This window comes from Bos taurus, chromosome 6 (genome assembly GCF_002263795.3).
Source record: "Bos taurus isolate L1 Dominette 01449 registration number 42190680 breed Hereford chromosome 6, ARS-UCD2.0, whole genome shotgun sequence".
Classification (NCBI taxonomy): Eukaryota; Metazoa; Chordata; class Mammalia; order Artiodactyla; family Bovidae; genus Bos; species Bos taurus.
In genome coordinates, this window is record NC_037333.1 from 6,414,674 (window position 1) to 6,431,867 (window position 17,194).

The 17,194-nt window shown below is 38.2% G+C and overlaps 1 protein-coding gene and 1 long non-coding RNA gene across 7 annotated transcripts in view; one reads left to right on the plus strand and one right to left on the minus strand.

Moving 5' to 3' along the window:
• Positions 1–16,606, plus strand: part of LOC101906469 (uncharacterized) — a 358,594-nt gene extending 341,988 nt beyond the window's left edge. For 2 of the 5 annotated variants that reach the window (XR_009495005.1, XR_009495006.1), the window contains 3 exons: positions 7,000–7,193; positions 7,629–14,303; positions 15,417–16,606. This is a non-coding gene — a long non-coding RNA (uncharacterized lncRNA). The remainder of the gene's footprint in view (positions 1–6,999; positions 7,194–7,628; positions 14,304–15,416) is intronic. The other 3 variants (XR_003035054.2, XR_009495008.1, XR_003035055.2) reach the window with 2 other exon arrangements.
• SYNPO2 (synaptopodin 2) overlaps positions 1–17,194 on the minus strand; it is a 204,206-nt gene that overhangs the window by 184,226 nt on the left and 2,786 nt on the right.

Sequence of the window (17,194 nt, forward strand, 5' to 3'; positions counted from 1 at the left end):
CCAACAGATGTTGGCAATTTAATCTCCGGTTCCTCTGCCTTTTCTAAATCCAGCTTGAACACCTGGAAGTTCATGGTTCACATACTGTTGTAGTCTGGCTTGGAGGATTTTGAGCATTACTTTGCTAGCATGTGAGATGAGTGCAATTCTGCAGTAGTTTAAACATTCTTTGGCATTGCCTTTCTTTGGGATTGGAATGAAAACTGACCTTTTCCAGTCCTGTGGCCACTGCTGAGTCTTCCAAGTTTGCTGGCACATTGAGTGCAGCACTTTCATAGCATCATCTTTCAGGATTTGAAATAGCTCAACTGGAATTCCATCACCTCCACTAGCTTTGTTCATAGTGTTGCTATCTAAGGTCCAGTTGACTTCACATTCCAGGATGTCTGGCTCTAGGTGAGTGATCACACCATCGTAGTTATCTGGGTCTTGAAGATCTTTTTGTACAGTTCTTCTGTGTATTCTTGCCACCTCTTCTTAATATCTTCTGCTTCTGTTAGATCTATATCATTTCTGTCCTTTATTGTGCCCATCCTTGCATGAAAAGTTCCCTTGGTATCTCTAATTTTCTTGAAGAGATCTCTAGTCTTTCCCTTTCTATTCAGTTCAGTTCAGTTCAGTTGCTCAGTTGTGTTCTACTCTTTGCAACCCCAAGGACTGCAGCACGCCAGGCCTCCCTGTCCATCACCAACTTCTGGAGTTTACCCAAACTCATGCCCATCGAGTTGGTGATGCCATCCAACCATCTCATCCTCTGTTGTCCCCTTCTCCTCCTGCCTTCAATCTTTCCCAGCATCAGGGTCTTTTCAAATGAGTCAGCTCTTTGCATTAGGTGGCCAAAATACTGGAGTTTCAGCTTCAACATCAGTCCTTACAATGAATATCAAGACTGATTTCCTTTAGGATGGACTGGATTGATCTCCTTGCAGTCCAAGGGACTCTCAAGAGTCTTCTCCAACACCACAGTTCAAAAGCATCAATTATTCGGCACTCAGCCTCTTTAAAATCCAACTCTCACATCCATACACGGCTACTGGAAAAACCATAGCCTTGACTAGACAGACCTTGTTGGCAAAATAATGTCTCTGTTTTTTAATATGCTGTCTAGGTTGGTCAACTATTTTAGTTTACAGATAGTATTTTGCTGGCAAAGGTCCATATAGTCAAAGCTATGGTTTTTCCAGTAGTCATGTACAGATGTGAGAGTTGGACCATAAAGAAAGCTGAGTGCCAAAGAATTGATGTTTTAACTGTGGTGCTAGAGAAGACTCTTGAGAGTCCCTTGGACTACAAGGAGATCAAACCAGTCAATCTGAAAGAAAATCAACCCTGAATATTCATTGGAAGGACTGATCCTGAAGCTGAAGCTCCAATACTTCAGCCACATAATGCAAAGCACCAACTTACTGGAAAAGACTCTGATGCTGGGAAAGATTGAGGGCAGGAGGAAAAGGGGGTAACAGAGGATGAGATGGTTAGATGGCATCATCAACTCAATGGACGTGTGTTTGAGCAAAGTCCGGGAGATAGTGAAAGACAGGGAAGCCTGGTGTGCTGCATTCCATGGGGTTGCGAAGAGTCAGACATGACTGAGCAACTGAACAACAACAGATACTTTTTGGTTACAGATAACAACTTCTAGGAGGAGTCAGAGATAAGCACCCAGGCTGTGCTCTCTGTAAATCACACAGATATGAGTATGATTTCGATGCCCCCAGGGACACTAATAATTGGAAGTTTGCTAGCTGCTCCTCCATGCACAGGGACAAGTTCACTCACATCCTTCAACAGCAGCCTTCCTGAGGATGGATGTGGCCCATAATCCACCCATGTCCACCCCTTCAACCACTCTTTCCAGAAGAACTCAGGACAAAGTTGCCTTTCTCCTAAGAGTGCAGGGGTTCCTATGTACGAAGCTGGAGAGCTGTAATAACTTCAGGGGCTTAAACTGCGCTGCCTCCAGGCCTTGCCATCCCCGACTATGTATGAGAAGGGAGGGCCAGAGCACACCTCTCCACAGCACTTGTCACACATTGACCCGATCATCTCATCCCCTGTCGTCCCCTTCTCCTCTTGCCCTCAATCTTTCCCAGCATCAGGGTCTTTTCAAATGACTCAGCTCTTCCCATCAGAAGATCAAAGTATTGGAGCTTCAGCTTCAGGACCAGTCCTTCATAAAAACTAAATACAGGTTTTGCAATACAGTTTATAAATTAAACATCCCTCAAAAAAAAAAATTCTAAAACCTAAATTTCAATGAGGTGTTTCTGAAAAGAAAGGCTTCTCTTAAACCTACCCTATCACTTTAAAGAAAACAATACTAAAATGATATTTATAACAATACTTTTATAATATGGCTTTATCATGTATAAAACCTACTTTCACATATCTTTCAAAGACCTTATTTCTTTAAAGTAAGTTTTTAAAAATCTGATTTATCTGACAATGACATCTTGATAATTACATGGAAAGCTGCAAACCCTCATCCCCTGGACACTAATACCGTCTTGTTCATTACTTTTAAACACTGATCATCTTTATGCAAAATTTTTATCCTGAAACAATCTAGAAATTTAATAGAACTGGAACATGCGGGAATTTTTTTCCCTCTCAGTTTTCTTTTAAGACATTTTAGAAATTACCAATCACGATCAATGCTTTTAAGTGTTTTTTTTTGTAATTTTATTTTATTTTTAAACTTTACATAATTGTATTAGTTTTGCCAAATATCAAAATGAATCCATCACAGGTATACATGTGCTCCCCATCCTGAACCCTCCTCCCTCCTCCCTCCCCATACCATCCCTCTGGGTCGTCCCAGTGCACTAGCCCCAAGCATCCAGTATCATGCATTGAACCTGGACTGGCATCTCATTTCATACATGATATTTTACATGTTTCAATGCCATTCTCCCAAATCTTCCCACCCTCTCCCTCTCCCACAGAGTCCATAAGACTATTCCATACATCAGTGTCTCTTTTGCTGTCTCGTACACAGGGTTATTGTTATCATCTTTCTAAATTCCATATATATGTGTTAGTATACTGTATTGGTGTTTTTCCTTCTGGCTTACTTCACTCTGTATAATAGGCTCCAGTTTCATCCACCTCATTAGAATGGATTCAAATGAATTCTTTTTAATGGCTGAGTAATACTCCATTGTGTATATGTACCACAGCTTTCTTATCCATTCATTTGCTGATGGACATCTAGGTTGCTTCCATGTCCTGGCTATTATAAACAGTGCTGCGATGAACATTGGGGTACACGTGTCTCTTTCCCTTCTGGTTTCCTCAGTGTGTATGCCCAGCAGTGGGATTGCTGGATCATACGGCAGTTCTATTTCCAGTTTTTTAAGGAATCTCCACACTGTTCTCCATAGTGGCTGTACTAGTTTGCATTCCCACCAACAGTGTAAGAGGGTTCCCTTTTCTCCACACCCTCTCCAACATTTATTATTTGTAGACTTTTGGATCTCAGCCATTCTGACTGGTGTGAAATGGTACCTCATAGTGGTCTTGATTTGCATTTCTCTGATAATGAGTGATGTTGAGCATCTTTTCATGTGTTTGTTAGCCATCTGTATGTCTTCTTTGGAGAAATGTCTATTTAGTTCTTTGGCCCATTTTTTGATTGGGTCATTTATTTTTCTGGAGTTGAGCTGTAGGAGTTGCTTGTATATTTTTGAGATTAGTTGTTTGTCAGTTGCTTCATTTGCTATTATTTTCTCCCATTCTGAAGGCTGTCTTTTCACCTTGCTGATAGTTTCCTTTGATGTGCAGAAGCTTTTAAGGTTAATTAGGTCCCATTTGTTTATTTTTGCTTTTATTTCCGATATTCTGGGAGGTGGGTCATAGAGGATCCTGCTGTGATGTATGTCAGAGAGTGTTTTGCCTATGTTCTCCTCTAGGAGTTTTATAGTTTCTGATCTTACGTTTAGATCTTTAATCCATTTTGAGTTTATTTTTGTGTATGGTGTTAGAAAGTGTTCTAGTTTCATTCTTTTACAAGTGGTTGACCAGTTTTCCCAGCACCACTTGTTAAAGAGATTGTCTTTAATCCATTGTATATTCTTGCCTCCTTTGTCAAAGATAAGGTGTCCTTTTTAAGTGTTTTGAAGTGAAAGTATGTTACCTACATTGTATGACCTTGACATTTACATATTTATCTGCCAAAAGGAATTGTACTGACTAGCATACTAATGCGGAGAAGGCAATGGCACCCCATTCCAGTACTCTTGCCTGGAAAATCCCATGGACAGAGGAGCCTGGTGGGCTCAGTCCATGGGGTCGCTAAGAGTTGGACACAACTGAGTGACTTCACTTTCACTTTTCATTTTCATACATTGGAGAAGGAAATGGCAACCCACTCCAGTGTTCTTGCCTGGAGAATCCCAGGGACAGGGGAGCCTGGTGGGCTGCTGTCTATGGGGTTGCACAGAGTCGGACACAACTGAAGCGACTTAGCAGCAGCAGCAGTAGCAGCAGCAGCATACTAATGAGTGACATGTACATGATTAGAAATTTTCTCCTTATATATAATAGTTGACCCCAAATTAATTCAGATAGTCTTCATTTTCACCAAAAAAATATATAGCATATTCTCAGAGTAGTAATCTTACTTTTAGGGATTAATTCTATAGAAATGATCAGATAAGTACACAAACATATTTTATATATGCAAAGTATTCATTTGAGTGGAAAATTATAAATAACTTATATGTTCAGTAGGGGATGGGTTACAGAAATTATGGCCAATCCATACATGTAACACTATGCAGTTACTAAAAAGATGATGTAAATCGGGACTCACTGACACAGAAAGATGTTCATGTTGTGTGTTTAATAAGAGAATACATTTAGTACCATTTCATTTACAGGGAATTGAATGTAGGTGTGATTGTAAGTTGGCATGTGTGAAGAGAAAGAGGGAACTAAGGAAAATATCACCAAAACGTTAATAATGTGCTATTTCTGGATGGTATAATTTTTACTTTATTTTTATCCTTTTCAGTAATATTTGAATATTTTAACAATGACAATATGTCATTTTTATAACCTAAAAATAAAAGCCATTTTCGGTTCTAGCTATTTTAATTTTTTTTTTAATATAGAGTTTAATCCATCTGTGGGGAGGAACTATGATTGGATTCAAAATACTGCACTTTGAGATGTGGAAGTAAACTAATCAAGGCCAGGTTTACCAAGGACTGTCTCTTGTTTTTCTTTGACACAGTGTACCCAAATGAGAGGGGTTTAAAGAATAGATGAAGAGTATCAAACACATTCCCTCTTCTCCATCAAATTAGAATTTGTCATAGAAGTCCAGTGAGGTCAGAATGAGTGGTTTTACTCTGTGAGATAATCTCTACCTAATCTCTACCTGGAGTTTCTAGTAGGGTAAGAAAAACAAACTTAAAGGCTCTTAATCATGTCAGATCCAGAGTTTGAAAAAAGAAATTAGATTTATAAAAACATCAGTTCTATTTAAATCCACGAATTCTTAGTGATACTTTTAAAATAGTTGATTACATTCATGTATGATAGTGAACTATCTTTTTATTTAGAAAAGTAATAAAGAAAAGGAAAGAATAAAGCGTTTATTAAAAAAACATTAGAAAATGCTGAATTCAGTAGTAACTCACTGCAATACAATTTTCATTATTAAAAAAGTAAAATATAGCAAAAAAGCACATTAAATCAATGTCATTTGAGATTTTTTGCTTATTTGTTTATAACACATATATCCTACAAATTATGATTTGGTGAAATGAGACTTTCAGTCCCATAGAAATGCCTTATAAAGAATTGCCTTTTTGCAGAAAACACTGCTTTATTTTTTCACATTAACAGAGGAAATATGACCATTCATGGGTGTTTTCGTTCATCTATTATCTTCTTGATTTGAAGTAGATTCTAGCTATAAGGCACTTTATGTGTTCTATCAATAAATCTTTCCCTTTATAAGTAGAGAAATGGGGAGTCAGAGAGTTTTAGTTGAGGTAGCAGAGTAAACTCAAGTTAGACCAGTGCCTAAAATTCAGGTCTCCTGATTTCCAGTTCGGTCAATGATCTTTTCACTGAACCTCTTAAATTGGCATCTGGTTACTAGATAATATCAAATCAATAGGAACACACACACTTACAAAGCATATATATGACCCTTATAATCACTCTTTAAACAAACTGCTCATTTAAAAAAACACCAGATAAAGCTTCAGCAAAATCAGGCTTTCCAGTAGTTGCTACCTCACACTACAGAATAGAAGATACACATCTACTCATCCATCCATTTATTCAACAACTTTTCAGTAAGTACATGGCGCATTTAAGTCCCTAGTTACACATGTATGTATGTTATCCACATTAAAGAGCCCTGTTTTAGGAGATACAAGAGCTAGGCTCCTGCTTTCAAAGAGCAAAGGTGACAATAAGCATGGAAAATGCAAATTTTTAAACCAGAGATACCAATGAGCAACAGGCCTCTATATCACAGCCATTAGCTCCATCAGAATAGTAATATTTGCTTGTTAAGTACAAAATAAGAAGGCATACTGTGATCTGAAGCCACCCTTTGCTACCTTGGCTCCAGGACCCTGGGGTCTGAGTAAGAGCTGTGGTTTGATAGTAACGTGAGTACTTCTAAAGGAAGAATGCCCTTGTTACATGCTGTGCTAACCTGCACCACAGACCCCTTCTGCCTGCCCTTTACCCTCTTTAATCCTGCAGCAGAATCGTCTCCTGGCTCCCACTTGCCTTTGATACAGATTCTGAACTTCAATTCATTTACCTTTATCGTTCAAAACATTTATCCTTAAAGCTTCTGACAAAACTCATGAACTTCCTCAAACAATAAGTCCTTGTTTTCGACTGAAAGTGATTTTATCCCTTACTAAATGAAAAAGGAGAATCGTTATTAATCAGGTAAAAAATAATAGTCTTTATTGCATACCTTTTATGGACTGGGAGAAATAAATACAGAGAAACATTCCATTGCAGAAAAGATCAAGGTCAAAGTCACAGAGACCTGGGAGAAGAATTAACATGTCATGTTCAGGAGAAAATGAGAACCGCCTCCCAGGACGAAGCAAGCTGCTCAGACCAGAGACAACGATAGGAGGCAAAGGACCTAAAACCTTGAAAAGGAGTTTCTCGGAGTGAAGGACTGGACCATGGAAACACACTCCTGGAAAGTAATTCTCCAACCTAGTTCATACTAGTTCAGCTCTGAATTGAAAAATCCAGCATGTTGTTACCTTTCCATGAAAATCAATTAAGGAAGAGAGACTTATATACAGCTTTCTCTTTTGTGCTCTCTCTCTGTCTCTTTCTCTCTCTTTCAGACACACACACACACACACACACACACACACTCGATATTATTCCTTTTTCTTATGCAGATAGGCGATATCAGATTTGGTGTCTTAATTTGCTTAGGAAGCTATAGGGGGAAAGAGACGTAAAAAGAACTAGATAAAGAATGAGAAGAGAATGGGGGCCGTGAAGTAGGGATTTTCCTTCTCAAATAAAAAAAAGAAGCTGAGAGTAAGAGTAGCTGACGGTAATGAAGAACAGAATGTAATAACTATCATAATGGGGTCCTTAATTGAATTCACGTCTACCCTCAGCCCAGCGCCCGCAGCTGAAGGAAGCCCTTGGTAACTCACTCATCATGAAGCCGCATGGCCATTTTGGCTCGGAGGAAGCAGACAACAACGGGCTTCCTCTCTCAGATTGCAGCTCTGCCTCAGGATGAAACTGTTCTGATCAACATTTCCCCATCTGGCAGGCAGGCGGCCAAAAGATTGGAGCCCTGAAAATGGATCACTGCGTTTTGACTCTCTGCAGCAGCCAATATATGTAATATAATATTTACGCAATTCAACCTAATATCAGTTATGCTGAGCACCATCCCATGGAAAATGTTATGCTTTTCATGAAAGAAATAAAAATAAAGGTGACTGTTATGGTCGTATCTGACTCCCAAAGCCTAAGCTTTTCACAAACTATTTTTCATTTTAGCTTCATCTTGACTGATGAAAATAACTCTCCACTGTTTGAAAAGCTAAAAACATCAAGAGTGTAACTATTATCATTTACTTAGAAAAAGCAGCCTTATATAGTAATAACGTCTTCTAATTTAGCAGACAAGGGTTGTGGAGGTGGAGGCTGGGGAGGGATTGAAAGGCTCATTAGCCTTCCCCTAAAGGCCCTGGCACAGAGTTTTCCTGACTATTCAGAGATCAGTGTCCTATATTTACTTACCAGGGAACAATTTATTTTTCTTTTATATTTTCAAAGCACTTGAAATGATTCCTTCTCTTCGTGATGGTTTCCATATGCTGCTTCCAGTGAAAGGGCAGTGGCTTACTCAGTGAGCATAAGGCCACATTCTGAAACCATTACATGCCATCTCACAGGGAGAGACCCCGAGGACCGCAGAAGCCCCTTCTTAGGACAGAGATCCGGATCTCAAAAAGCATTGCATGGAAGACAGCAGATAACCCTTCAATTTTATAAAGGTTGGTTAAATAAAATTGGGATAACCACAGATGTGGTAGTAGTAATTTTTTTAAAACACCTGAATGTTTCCTGTGTTTTAAGTAATTTGCACGTGCGATTTCCAACCCTGAAAACAATGCTCAGAGCTAACACTATCCCCATTTGAGAAATGAGAAAACCGAGGCGCAGAGACTAAGATGATTGAAAGAGTCAGAGTTGACTTACTCTAAACAGAGCTCAACAGCACTATAAGTGACTAATTCTTCATGGCTTGAGGTATTTTCCTTTTAAAAATCTGTACTCAGGAAAAATTAACACAACATTGTAAATCAACTATAGTCCAATAAAAAAAAAAAGTGTACTATTTTTAAGTGGGATAATTATTTTATTTGGCCTTGTAAAACATATAACTTAAGGATTTACTGCCTCAACCTGAGTAAACTACATAAGAAAGCAATCTCGATTCATAATTGATAGCTGCATACATTTTGTGAAATGTTGCATCTTATTAAAACTGAAATTTTTCCCTCGGTAAAATAATCATCACAAATAGTTTATTTAGCTTTTGTGCTCTTAACTTTCATTAGGTATCTGGAAAAAAGGGACTGGACTGCTTTTCTTAATTTCTGAAAAAAAAAAAAAAATTTGTGTAGAAGACAGTTTGTTGTTGTTTAGTCACTAAGTCGCATCTGACTCTTTGTGACCCCACAGACTATAGCCCGCCAGGCTCCTCTGTCCAAGAGATTTCCTAGGCAAGAATACTGAAATGGGTTGCCATTTCCTTCTCCAGGGATGGAGTCCAGGGATGGAATCCAGGTCTCCTGCATCGCAGGTGGATTCTTTACCACTGAGGCACTAAGGAAGCCCAGAAGACAGTTACTTCCTCCTCTAACTAGAATTATAATAACAATGACGGACTCCTTTACTGCATGATCACTATGTATCAAATATGATCTTAACATAGAACATTTCAAAATTATCACAAGACATATTATTAACTGATTGCTTGGCTCTCCAGATGCCTCACCTGTAAAACTGGTGACATTTTTTTTTTTTTTTTCTGTAAAAACAGCAATTCCATTACATAGTATGCCATTTTACAGATGAGGAAACAGGCTCAGAAAAATCTGTTTAAAGCTATACCGTAAGTGGTAACTAGCATTAAAATGCTTTCATCTTTTCAGTGGGTCAGTTTCCAAATAACATCTAAATAAAATCATCTCTTTTTTGAGGAAGAAATGAAATTGAAAATATAGTAAAACTATCTGCTCTAGGTCTGACATTGATGTCAAAATAAATAGGATCTATACATCAAATTCTCTTTAACACTTCTTAAATTCTTCTTATCTCACTGGGAGAATCAATTTCAGAGGAGGGAAAAGATTAATACAATGTTTAACCAAACATCTACATAAGAGGTGGTAGTAATTATTCATTTAAATAAAGTTTTCTAAAGAATGGCCAGTAGGCTGGATGAAAATGAAACAGGAAGATGATAGCTTAGAGTTGTTCTCTGGGACAAGTGTGTTAATCATTTAAAGATGGGAAAATAACCACATGGTCAGCGTTCCCAGGAGAGAGAGTTCTTCACTTTTATCACTGGGAAAGACTGGACTTCTCAGAGCCATTTCTCATGGAAATGGTGTCAGCCGCAACTGGCATCTTCACAGTTCCTTGAGCATGCCAAGCGTGCTTCAGTCCTAGAGCCTTGTCCCCGCAGCGCCCTGTGCCTGGAAGGCTCCCCTCCATATCTGCCAAGCCAACCAGAACTTCCATGTACATTTATTTTCAACTACAAAATGAAAAGGAGCTCTAATGTTTGGAAAATGAAAATGTGACTCGCTCAGTAGTGTCTGACTCTTTGCAATGCCATGAACTACCGCCGGCCAGACTGCTCTGTCCATGGAATTCTCCAGGCAAGAATACTTGAGTGGGTTGCCATTCCCTTCTCCAGGGGAGCTTCCCAACCCAGGGTTCAAACCTGAGCCTCCTGCACTGCAGGCAGATTCTTTACCATCATGGATTGACATCAGTACCCTGTGTCCAGTCTGGTCCGGACAGTTAGGAATTTCATACAGTACTTGACGTGACCCCACTGAATAGGTTCACCTCCTAGCATGGCAGAGGGGAAAGAAGCTTCCTCATATGTTCCTTCTTTTGTAGTATATTATGTTTTATGGTGCTTGATTCAATGAATTTCCATGTTATTATCTAGCAATAGTTTTAACTCTCACAAAATGGCACAAGTTTTAAAATATTCCTGAAAGGCAACTATTGATTAAAAATAACACTTACATTTCAGCCATAAGAGAAAAAGAGTTGACCCTCCTCTATATTCCTTTAGAAACTCTTCATCAGCCATGGAGTGAGATTAAACACAATTATTATTTAATCATATGTGACAGGTAGGTAAAATATTCAGAATTACTAAGAACACTATTTAGAATATGGATTTATATCCACTGTTGTTAGAGAGGAACTTTGTCTTATTGTGCTATATGATATTACTTAGTGTGAAGTAGTCAGGACTAAGAAGATATATAATAACTAAGCATCAAAAACTTCCAAATTTGTTTTTTCAACAATGGCTGAAGTCAGGCAGTACTCAATGTAAAACATGACAGAATTAAACCAAACCATAATGTTTAGAAAGCTCCTCATGGATGCATTTAAAAATTGTTTAAAATAATACAATAGGGGCAACAAACCAAGATGTATTTTTATCAGCAAATATTGTTGAAGATGTAAAGAAAAAAGAACTAGGAAACTGGTAGAAATAATATTAGAACAAACTATGTGGAGGAGGAGTTTTGCTGTGAAGTTAAATTAAAGAACATGTTTCTGGCATGTCCTGGACTATTTTCTTGATTCTATTTCAATACTGAAATAGATGAACTACTCCTTTGGAAAGCCAATAAGGAAAAATACTGGAGATAGGTTCTCAAAATAAATGAATTCTTTAATTTTTAAAAAAAATCAGTGTTTTATGGGGAAAAAAATGTAAATAAGGCCACTGATGAAGTACCAGCTCTAACAGGGATTAACAAAGACAAAATTCTTGGAGAGGTTCATGAAATGCCTCATATAAAATTCATTCAGTGCATTATTTTTAGGCAAGTTAAATTGAAGAGAAAAGCAAAATGAAAAGAAGGGCAAAAGAGGTGCAGGGTGTCATCAATATGGCTGATTTTATAAGAACTCACACTTAATACATACTGGTGTCTATAAATCATGTTGCAGTGATATAGAGAGTCCCGGTGTCTATAAATCATGTTGCAGTGATATAGAGAGTCCCGGTGTCTATACACCATGTCGCAGTGATATAGAGAGTCCCGGTGTCTATACACCATGTTGCAGTGATATAGAGAGTCCCAGCGGCCCTTCAGAGCCTGTGCTTTGGCGCCTCACTGGCCTCCATCCTGGATGCCTGAACCTGCTCTACCACCTTAAGTTACTCACCTAACTTCTCTAAGGTTCAGTTTTCTCATCTTTTTTTTTTTTTTTAAAGGATAGTTAAGGATATTGTGAATGATATAATATATAAAGCACTTAAATCTACAGAAGATTTTTTTTTTAACATTATGGTTATTTTGATGACTATGATGGGAAGACTTTGAAGTATTTTAAGCAGTGGTATAGCAAGTGATTTAGAAAAGTCTCTCCGGCAGCTCACTGTAGCATGAACCTGAAGAATGTGAAACCCTAAGCAGAGAGACAGTTAAAATGCCCAGCTAGTCATCTAAGAAACAGTTGCAGAGGGCCTGAGCTGAAGGAGCAGGAGTAATCACATATGGAGCAGGAAGTGAGTGAGCCGTGGAGGAGGTGAAGTCGGAACTCAGTTCCCACCGCAATGTGCCCTAAACTATATGACAAAATTCTCAAGCATGGTCTTACTGCTAGAAATTTTTGCTTCAAAATAAAGTAGCATGGGAGTTCCCTGATGGCCAGTGGTTAGGACTTGGTGCTTTCACTGCCGTGGTCCCAGGTTCAATCCCTGGTCAGGGAACTAAGATTCTGCAAGCTGCTTGGTGCAGCCAAAAATAAAAATAAAGGAGCAAGTCGTATTTGTTAAGAAGACATGGGAAATCTGATCAGAAAAAAAAAAATGTAATCTGTTCTTCAGAAGACAGAATTATCAAAGTTTCTAGTCTATTTCTATTTCATTTCCTAAATTATTTGTTCCAGAAATAAAAGCTACAAATAAAATGATCTGACACTAATTTAAATTATAACATACTTAATGTCAGAACAGAAGAAGTAAGTTTGGTTTACGGGGCCACAACAATCTTTCCACCATGGTCTGTTTAGGTCCTTCATTTCGTCTTAACCAGCTGTTCAAGCTACACTTAACCCAAAAGTATCGTGTGTAGAAGCTTAGAAGACATACCCTGGAGCCAAACCGGCTCTAAACTATGAGACAGACAAACCCAGGTCTGGCTCTACTGCTAATGAGACCTGAGGATGTCACTTAACCACTTTCTGCCTCTGAAATGGGATCTTAAATGGGGTAACCTCACTGAGTTCTCTCGTTATATTTAAAAGGTGATTAAAGAAGTGCCCAGCAATCCATAAGTATCAATATGAGTTTCTTGAAATTATCTCCAGAAGGTACTGTTAAAGGCAATAAGATGTTTGGAGGAAAATGATACTCTGACCCTTATTATAGATTTCTTCTGGAAAAAATAATGCATCCCCAAAAGATGAAATTCAAGCCATGTCAGTTTTGATAAAGGAAGCATGGGGCTTCCCTGGTAGCTCTGCTGGTAAAAAACCCACCTGCAATGTAGGAGACCCCAGTTTGATTCCTGGGTCAGGCAGATCCCCTGGAGAAGGGATAGGCTACCCATTCCAGTATTCTTGGGCTTCCCTCGTGACTCAGACAGTAAAGAACCTGCCTGCAATGTGGGAGACCCGGGTTCAATCCCTGGGTCAGGAAGATCCCCTGGAGAAGGCAAATGGCAACCCACTCCAGTATTCTTGCCCAGAAAATTCCAAGGACAGAGGAGGCTGGCAGGCTGCAGTCCATGGGGTCAAAAAGAGTCAGACACAACTAAGTGACTCACACTTTAGACTGAGCAACTCACACTTTATAGACTAAGTGGGATCAGATAGAAGATAAGCGCATAGTTCAGTTCAGGAAAATTCATCCACAACATTGTTTTATCATTGTAGGACCTACACTACTTCCAAAGTGGGAAAGTTAGTCTTGGGTGAGTAAGATTATGGAAACCAAAACCCAATGGATAGGAAAACTATTTGTTACATAATCAAATAACACATCTTGTGTTTATAATGTTTCGAATAGTAAATCCACCACATTTTTTACTTTATCTGAAACACACCATATTTATATACCAGTTAAGGATAACTACAGCCAGACCATCGTAACACCAAACTGCATCTACTGTGGCTGGTGATCTGCCACATGCCAATGGAGTTCACAAAGACTTTGAAGACACAGTTTGTTGACAATGTGGCCATCTCTGCTTTTTAATAATAAGAAAAGAATGGTAAATAATTCAGAAAAATAAAGTGCCTAAGGTAATTCAATACTATAAATATGTTCTCATTGAGATGGTCAAACAATGAAATATCCCCCAAAGATCTAACATTATTTCTGTTTCTCAGATGAGCTTTTAACTTCATGAAGTTGTTTATTCTTTCAGATTGTTTAATGAAGATGATGCACGCATTCTCCATTTCCTTTTACGAAAACCTCATGGCATTTGGTTTCTTCACGAATCTGTTAGAACAGACACAATAAACATTGGAGGCCATATATTTTTCAGGTTTATTTACAAGTAAGCCAGTTCCCTTTCCAGTCTTGTCTCTCATTGCATGTTAGCTCAGAGATGCGTTTCCTGTAATCCTTGTCCTCAGGCCCAATAAATGAAGAAATCATTACAAATGGTTTTAAAGATCAAATCTTAGATAGGTGACATTCTATTTGATACAATTCTGTATTGAAGTGACTGCAATTTTCAGCATTACTAAATGATAGACAGTTCTTTAACAACTGGACTGCCAGGGAAGTCCCAGTTGGTGATAAGTTTCCAAGCTAACATACATCAAGTACGTGTGATTGATAATATGAACCTGAGTTACGGAATCGATGTTTTTGAGAAGTATCTTTCATTTGGTTATAAACATGAAACTATTTTATTTCTTCCAGTAACTGTTTTCAACTGCCATAAAGCCAAATCCCTCCCTTAATAATTCAGATCCCATGCCTTTTTGGTGGCTTTTGGTTATTAAAACAGTCTAGTCCAAATACAGCTTTGATCTAACATCTATCTCTAAGCTCTCTCCCTAAGTACGGTAGCTGGCTCCTGGCTCCAGGGCTTGGCAAGAGGCAGAGAGTGTTGTCTGCTCTCTACCAGCTTCCCTCCTACTCCTCCTAGGTTGAAGGCAGGAAGGAAGACTGAAGCAGGAGGGGGAAGGTAGATCTATTTATTCACAAGTGAACGTTGTAGCATTTCTCTTTGTTGGTTTTTGTACTTCTTTGGTTAATGTCTAGTGGCCATCACTGTCCCTTCTGCAGCTGGTGTCCAAATGCTGGGACACTTATGTGGTTTCTTCTAGGAGCCAGGAGGGTTTCACCCTGCACGGTTCCCTAACAGAAGAAACAGGGCTCCTGCCCAACACTTCTCTGTCCCTTCCAAGGCCCAAGTAGTTCCTCAAGATGCCAGCCTGCTCCTGCTGGCCCTGGCTAAGAGTTTGGCCTTTCTAGGTAGGCCAAGCAAGATGGCTCAAGTCCCACCAATGCCTTTCTGTGACAGTCATTCATCCAGAGGAAATGGAAGAATTCATCCAGAGGAATGAAAGTTCCTACTTGTCCATTCATTCTCACTCTATCCCTGTCTCTTCTTCTCTCTCCTTTTCCCTCCCCCACCCCCCGCTCCATCTTTCTCCAGTTTTACTTCCCTACCTGCCTCTCCCTACCTCCATCCCACTGTTCATACAGGCACTAGGCAGGCCACCAACTGCAATGACAGAGAAGACATCCTATGAAGGATGCACCTGGAACGGTTCCTGGCACAGGATAAATGTGAGCTCCATATGGACTCTGTCTAGATAATGGCAAAGTTCATCCACGGTCACGGTCATTATTTTATCTCATTGTCTTTCAACAGTGATGTCTTAAAACATGCAAGTCCAAAATAAAAATTTTATGTAACATCTGCTTAATAGATCTAGCTAGAGTGCATGGATTTCTATAAGTATAGATGTTTTTAAAATTTCTTGAAAGTGCTCAAAACATCAATAAAAATTCAGTGATCAGTCATATTTACTAATAAAGATATCCCTAGCTTTCCATATGTAGTAAGGAGGATTTATCCCAAAAGGTACATATTCAAACATCAAATATTTCCTATTTTTCCCTTTCAAAATCACTTGTTTCTTGAATTTATTCTATTTGAAGCATTTTGATATCTCCCTGATGGCACTAAGGGATATGAACTATGTATTTGAATGTACTTTGCCTAAATACTTTATATTCAGACATCTAAAAAGAGGATATACAATAATAGCTAAGAATCATTAACTCCAACTTACCCGCATAAAATGGATGATTGTAATTTCTCATCTAAATTTTAATGGCTATTTGAAACTCTGAATTAAAATTCATTTTAATAAGTATCATAGTGGTCTATACTTTTGAAGAAAGCTTCCATTTCTAAACATTAAAACTCATGAAGAATAAACAGTCTAAACATTTTTTGTTCTTTATAGTCAAAATGTGAGTTACTTCCAAATGGTTCATAAGATTTGTTCGCAAAACAAAAACTTCTCCCTGTTTCTTTATGTGGCAATATTCTGAAGTGATTTTCCAAGAGTATGTCCAGAGACATGCCATGTAAGTACATGTTCCAAAAAATAGAGTTTTGTAAAGTAAAAGTGCTAACAGACTTTTTATAAGGACATCTGCACACACACAGTGGGGTTTTATGTTGTAATTATGGCTGTATAAATTTTTTTCTGTGGGTAATCTCTTAAAAATATACCTTGCAAGAGTACTATCTTACTACAGTGTATTAGAAATGTTTGCTTCCCATCACATGTATTTAGAACATAAATAAAAAGATATATACACATTTAAAAACCTGGACAATGTTACCGATTCTTTGGGCTTTTTAGAAATTCAATTTATCTTGAAAACAAAACAGAATTTTATGGCCTTGAGTTTCCATATCAATGAAAAATTTTATCTTTAATATTTCTACAGTGATCTTTGAAAGTTGGGGTTCACCTACAGTTCAACCAGCCAGCCAAATACTAAAAACATTTGAATATCTTTCAAAAATGACTAAACATGTCACTAGGAGGATATTTACTGGGAATTATAAAGCTATTAAATTTCTGATCATTCTTAATAATATTAGACTAGTTTTTCTTTTGCTATTTCAGCTTGCTAAATTTTCATTCTATATAGAATTATTGAAAATCTAAATACTAGGTATTTACAATGAACCAAAAATTTGTTGTTATCTATAGAGCTTCTTTGTGGCATACCCATTTTAAAAGGTACCCATTTAAGCACTGTCTGAAATTTTCTTTTCTTTGAAAATATTCTCTTCAATTCCCAAATTATTCCTTTGCATGTTCTTCAAAACTGAGAATTTTGGTTGCCAGCAATCATCCCCTCCTTAGCGTTTCTATCTCCTTCCTCCACATCCTCCTACTTGGAGGT